The sequence below is a fragment of the Mustelus asterias genome, chromosome 21, assembly GCF_964213995.1.
Source record: "Mustelus asterias chromosome 21, sMusAst1.hap1.1, whole genome shotgun sequence".
Classification (NCBI taxonomy): Eukaryota; Metazoa; Chordata; class Chondrichthyes; order Carcharhiniformes; family Triakidae; genus Mustelus; species Mustelus asterias.
The window spans coordinates 66,340,177-66,346,498 of NC_135821.1; positions in this window are offsets into that span (position 1 = coordinate 66,340,177).

Genomic DNA, 6,322 nt, shown 5'->3' on the forward strand with positions numbered 1-6,322 from the left:
GTTGCTAGATCTGTTTCAAAATCTTTTCCATTTGGAACGGTGATAGCGCCAAACAACATGATGGAGATTATTCTCAATAGGAAAGTGGGACTTCATCTCCACAAGGACTGTGTAGTGGTCCATCTTAACGATACTATCGTGGACAGATACTAATCTGCGGGCTGCAGGTGCAAGGATGAGATCAAGTATGTTTTTCCCTCTTGTTGGTTCCCTCACCACCTGCTATAGACCCAGTCTAGCAATTATATCCTTTAGGACCTGACCAGCTCGGTCAGTAGTGCTGCTGCTGAGCCACTCTTGGTGGTGGTCATTGAAATCCCCCACCTATTTTGCCCCCCGGCACCCTCTGCTTCCTCCAAATGTTGTTCAACATGGAGAAGTACTGATTCATCAGCCGAAGGAGGATGGTAAGTGGTAACCAGTAAGATGTTTCCCTGCCCATGTTTAACTTGAAGCCATTAGAGTTCATGGGGTCCGGAGTCAATGTTAAGGACTCCCAGGGCAACTCCCTTCTCACTATATACCACTGTGCCGCCAGCTCTGCTGGGTGTGTCCTGTCTGTGGGACAGGACATAATGTGGAGATGCCGGCGTTGGACTGGGGTAAGCACAGTAAGAAGTCTCACAACACCAGGTTAAAGTCCAACAGGTTTATTTGGCACTCGCTTTCGGAGTCTCGCTCCTTCTTCAGGTGAGTGAGGACTTCTGTTCACAAACAGGTCATATTCAGACACAAACTCAATTTACAAGATAATGATTGGAATGCGAGTCTTTACAGGTAATCAAGTCTTAAAGGTACAGACAACGTGAGTGGAGAGAGGGCCAAGCACAAGTTAGAGATGTGTATTATCTCCAGCCAGGACAATTAGTGAGATTTTGCAAGCCCAGGCAAGTCGTGGGGGTTACAGATAGTGTGACATGAACCCAAGATCCTGGTTGAGGCCGTTCTCTTGTGTGCGGAACTTGGCTATCAGTTTCTGCTCAGCGATTCTGCGTTGTCATGTCTCGTGAAGGCCGCCTTGGAGAACGCTTACCCGAAGATCAGAGGCTGAATACCCGTGACTGCTGAAGTGTTCCCCAACAGGAAGAGAACACTCCTGCCTGGTGATATATCCAGAGATATATCCAGGACATATCCAGAGATGGTAATGGTGGTCTCTGGGATGTTATCTGTAAGGTATGATTCAGTGAGAATGACTGTCAGGCTGTTGCTTGACTAGCCTGAGGCAACTCTCCCAATTTTGGCACAAGCCCCCAGATATTAGTGAGGAGGACTTTACAGGGTCAACAGGGCTGTTTGGTTTTTTTTGGGTGTTTTTTCCAGTGCCCGTCATGCCAAGTGGTCCATCCGGTTTCATTACTTTTAATTGACTTTGTAGCAACTGAGTGGCTTGCTGGGCCATTTCAGAGGGCAGTTGAGTCAACCACATTACTGTGGCTCTGGACTCGCATGTAGGCCAGACCAGGTAAGGACGCCAGATTTCCTTCCCTAAAGGACATTAGTGAACGAGATGGATTTTTTCGACAATCAACAATGGTTTCATGGGCATCAGTAGATACTTCATTCCAGATATTTTTTATTGAATTCAAATTCTACCAGCTGCCGTGGTGAGATTCGAACCCAAGTCCCCAGAACATTCACTGAGTGTCTGGATAAATAGTCTAGCGACAATACCACTAGGCCATCACCACCTACGCAAAACTGCATAGGTGTACTGCTATCATAGAAGTATTCTGTTGCTCTGCTTTACCTAGGTCTATTTCTTCCAAACTGAGAAAAAACGAATTAAAAGTGTCCAAAATGTTTCATGGCTGTGAAGTTGTAATATCCTAACTGTGTTAGGGGTTGTGGGTTTGCACACACAGATTCAAAGTGGGATGGCACGGTAACACAGTGGTTAGCACTGTTGCTTCACAGTGCCAGGGACCCGGGTTCAATTCCCAGCATTTGCACGTTCTCCCCGTGTCTGCGTGAGTTTCCTCCGGGTGCTCCGGTTTCCTTCCACATTCTGAAAGACATGTTGGTTAGGTATATTGACCTGAACAGGTGCCGGACTGTGGTGACTAGGGGAATTTCACAGTAACTTCATTGCAGTGTTAATGTAAACCTTACTTGTGACTAATAAATAAACTTTAATAACACAACAGGTTTATTCCAAACAGCAGCCTGTGCTACATCCTAATGACATCACAGGCAAATTGTGTGACCAGCTCTTGAAGCCATTATGCAACTGCTTAAATATTTAACATCCCTTCCCCTTCTGTGGTCATAAAAACAAATTATGTGATGTTATATAGGGATCAATAATACTCCAGACACAGTACTTTGCATCATCAATCATTATACAGTCAATAAGAAAGTTGATCAGGAGGACATCTATTCCTCTGGTTGTATATAGAGTTCTGGAATTTTGCTGTCCTTGACCTTAGAAGTATGATTAGGAACTGCAGTAGACAATTCTTTTGGAACTAATGCTGCATCATTCTCACATGGTATAATAGTTAAGACACAATCATCAGGCAATTCAGATTAAACCAAGTTTTCCAGATTTGTGTTCACAACACTAGGGACTAAAGCAGTTGATATCTGGAGATGATTCTGAGAAATAACTTTGAGCTGACAACAATTTGTGTCGCCTAACTAGTTCACCTTCGATTTGAACCACGAGGGAAATTGGACCGGATTTTGCTGAAACTATGGCTGATAACCACTTCTAACTTGTGGCATTATTGCACACAATCTCCTTGTTGATATGAGTGCCGTTTTGCCCTCACGTCTTGTCTAGCAACTTGAGATTGTTGTTGATACTCTGCTATTCCTGAAGTTTCTGGAAGTAATAAATCAAACATAGTTGGTAACTTTCTCTAAGAGTAGTAATACAGGTGAACTTTGACTCAAAGTATTCCTACATGATGCCAAAAAGCTATTCACGTGGTCTGATAATGAAACTTGCTCTTTTGAAGCTTTTATAGAATGTTTCAAGGATTGTATAAATCTTTCAGCTAATCCATCAGTTGGTAGATGATAAGGTGTGGATTTTATATCTGAATACCATTTACTTTGAGATAGTACTCAAACTCTTGTGAAGTAAACTGAACCATCATCGCTGAAAATCTGTCCTGTTTTCCCAAATCTTGCAAACATTTTGTCAAGTTTTTCAATGGTTTGTTCAGTTATAGTAAATCTCATGATAACTTCAGGCCACTTTGAATGCGCATCAATTATAAATAAGAACATGTAATCCTCAAACCAGTCCAGCAAAATCTACATCCAGTTGTTTCCAGGGCATTTTAGGCCACTCCCAAGGGTATAAAGGAGACAATGGTGGTGTATTTCTCATTCATGCACAGAATTGACACTGTCCCACTTTGTCTTCAATCTGGGCATCCAGATCTAACCATCAAAAACAGCTGTGTGTTAATTCCTTCATCCGGACTACACCGGGATGCCCTTCATACAGTTGTTCAAGAACTCTTCCATGAGGCTGAGGAGGAACGATCGCTGGGATTCCCCCAATAGACGCCCACCTTGGATGGTCAACTCAAGCTTTCTTGACTCATATGGTTTCAAATCAGGAGACGTATGATGCATTCCAGCTATTCCTTTCAATACCGTATCCACCACCTTCCCCATCATAGGATCATTTGGGTATATTTTTGAACTTGAGAAGCTGTCACAGGCATATGATCTACTAGCAAAAAAAATAAAGACTATTAGCAAAACTAGATGGTGACATCTGCTCAATAGGTAAAGCTAAGTGTGACAATGCATCAGTGTTAGCATGCTGCTCTGACTGATAGTTTATATTGTAAGAGCGCACAGACAAGATCAGTGACCATCTTTGCAATCAACTAGCAGCTAACAAAGGTATGCCTTTGTACCGCCCACAAATAGTTAAGGGTCAATGATCAGTCAATATTGTGAAATGACGACCATATAACTAATGATGAAACCTTCGCTCGCCCCCAAAATTATATTCAGTGCTTCTTTTTCTAGCTGAGCATAACCAGAGTATGTGAAGCAAAAACTATTGGTCGTTCTTCTCCTGAAGGCATAGTATGTGAAACTACTGCCCCAACTCCATTAGGTGAAGCGTCGCAAGCAACCAGCAATGATAGCTTTGGATTAAAATGAACCAATACTTCAGACTTCTGTGAAGCATTTCTGAGATCCTTGTATGCTTCTCACAGTCTGTTGTCCAGTCCCATGACTGTTTCACGCACAATAAATTATACAATAGCTTCAATATGTAAAAAAATTAAGAACAAATTTGCCATGATAATTTACTAATCCTAGAAAGGACCTCAATTGTGTTGCATTTGTTGGACATGGTGCTTCTAAAATAGTTTTCATCTTTTTAGGTGCTTTATGTAGGTTTTTGCTATCTATAACAAGACCCAGAAACTGGACTGACATCTCAAGAAAGTCACACTTTTCTTTCTTTTTATGCAGGCCATGTGCTTGAAGACATTCCAATGTTGCTTCTAAATTATTCAAGTGCTCCTGTTCACTGAACCCTGTAATTAGAATATCACCTTGGTAACATTGTGCACCAGAGAGACCACTGAAAATCTGATCCATTGATCTTTGGAATTGGGCTGGTGCAGATTTTATTCCAAAAGGCAATCTCTCAGCATGAAAAAGACCTTTATGAGTAACAATGGTGAGCAATGTTTGAGATTCAGTGGCTACTTTCATCTGTAAATATGCTTGTGAAAGATCTATAAATATATAACAGAAGTGATGGTGGGGTGTTGAAGTTCATGGAACACTGTTTTTCTACCAATGTGGTGGGGAGGTGGGGGGCTGCAGTTTCCCTCACATGGTTAGAGGAAATACTGTGTGAATGGGATGTATATTCCAAACAGGAAAAAATGTAACTTAGAATTATTGTGCTTCTTCTGATGGTTGGTTAACAGGACAAAACTTCTAATGATTCACCTAGAGTCATCAACCTTTGCAAGATCCAACTTGTTCTTTAAAATGGAAGGAGAGAATGGGTGTTAATTGCTTTTGAATGATCATTTCTGCTTGTTGAAATTTAAAAAATCTTATTTTCACACTGATGCAGGCGTCCATTTTTTCTTCCCCACTCAAGTAGAATCATAGAATCATAGAAACCCTACAGTGCAGAAGAAGGCCATTCGGCCCATCGAGTCTGCACCGACCACAATCCCACCCAGGCCCTACCCCCACATATTTTACCCGCTAATCCCTCTAACCTACGCATCCCAGGACTCTAAGGGGCAATTTTTTTTTAACCTGGCCAATCAACCTAACCCGCACATCTTTGGACTGTGGGAGGAAACCGGAGCACCCGGAGGAAACCCACGCAGACACGAGGAGAATGTGCAAACTCCACACAGACAGTGACCCGAGCCGGGAATCGAACCCGGGACCCTGGAGCTGTGAAGCAGCAGTGCTAACCACTGTGCTACCGTGCCGCCCCCTATAACTTAGTGTTATAGGAAAATCTGGAAATCCCTTGTAATAAGGAGTATACAAATACCAGACCGTGTACCACAGCAGTAAAGCCAACAACTTGAATTAACATAGAAATCATAGAAACCCTACAGTGCAGAAAGAGGCCATTCGGCCCATCGAGTCTGCACCGACCACAATCCCACCCAGGCCCTACCCCCACATCCCTACATATTTTACCCACTAATCCCTCTAACCTACGCATCTCAGGACACTAAGGGGTAATTTTAGCATGGCCAATCAACCTAACCTGCACATCTTTGGACTGTGGGAGGAAACCGGAGCACCCGGAGGAAACCCATGCAGACACGAGGAGAACGTGCAAACTCCACACAGACAGTGACCCAAGCCGGGAATCGAACCCAGGTCCCTGGAGCTGTGAAGCAGCAGTGCTAACCCACTGTGCTACCGTGCCGCCTACCGTAACCACACACGTATTAACAACAAGATTGTTTTAAAGCTGTAAGGATCACAGAATTGGTCTCAATCATATAATCAGCCCTATTCCTTCGGCTTTACTTTTTTTCAAAGAGTTGCTGTGAGAATACTTGTCACAAAAATGAATTGTTAACAAACAATGAATTGTTAACAAAAAAATCCCAGAAATAAACATAATCCTGTGGTGAGCCAGCCAAAACCTATTGACTTCAGAGCAATTGGGCAGGTCCAGAACAGTGGTGAGAACTGCTGCCTCACTGCGCCAGGGACCCGGGTTCACTGCTGCCTCACTGCGCCAGGGACCCGGGTTCACTGCTGCCTCACTGCGCCAGGGACCCGGGTTCACTGCTGCCTCACTGCGCCAGGGACCCGGGTTCACTGCTGCCTCACTGCGCCAGGGACC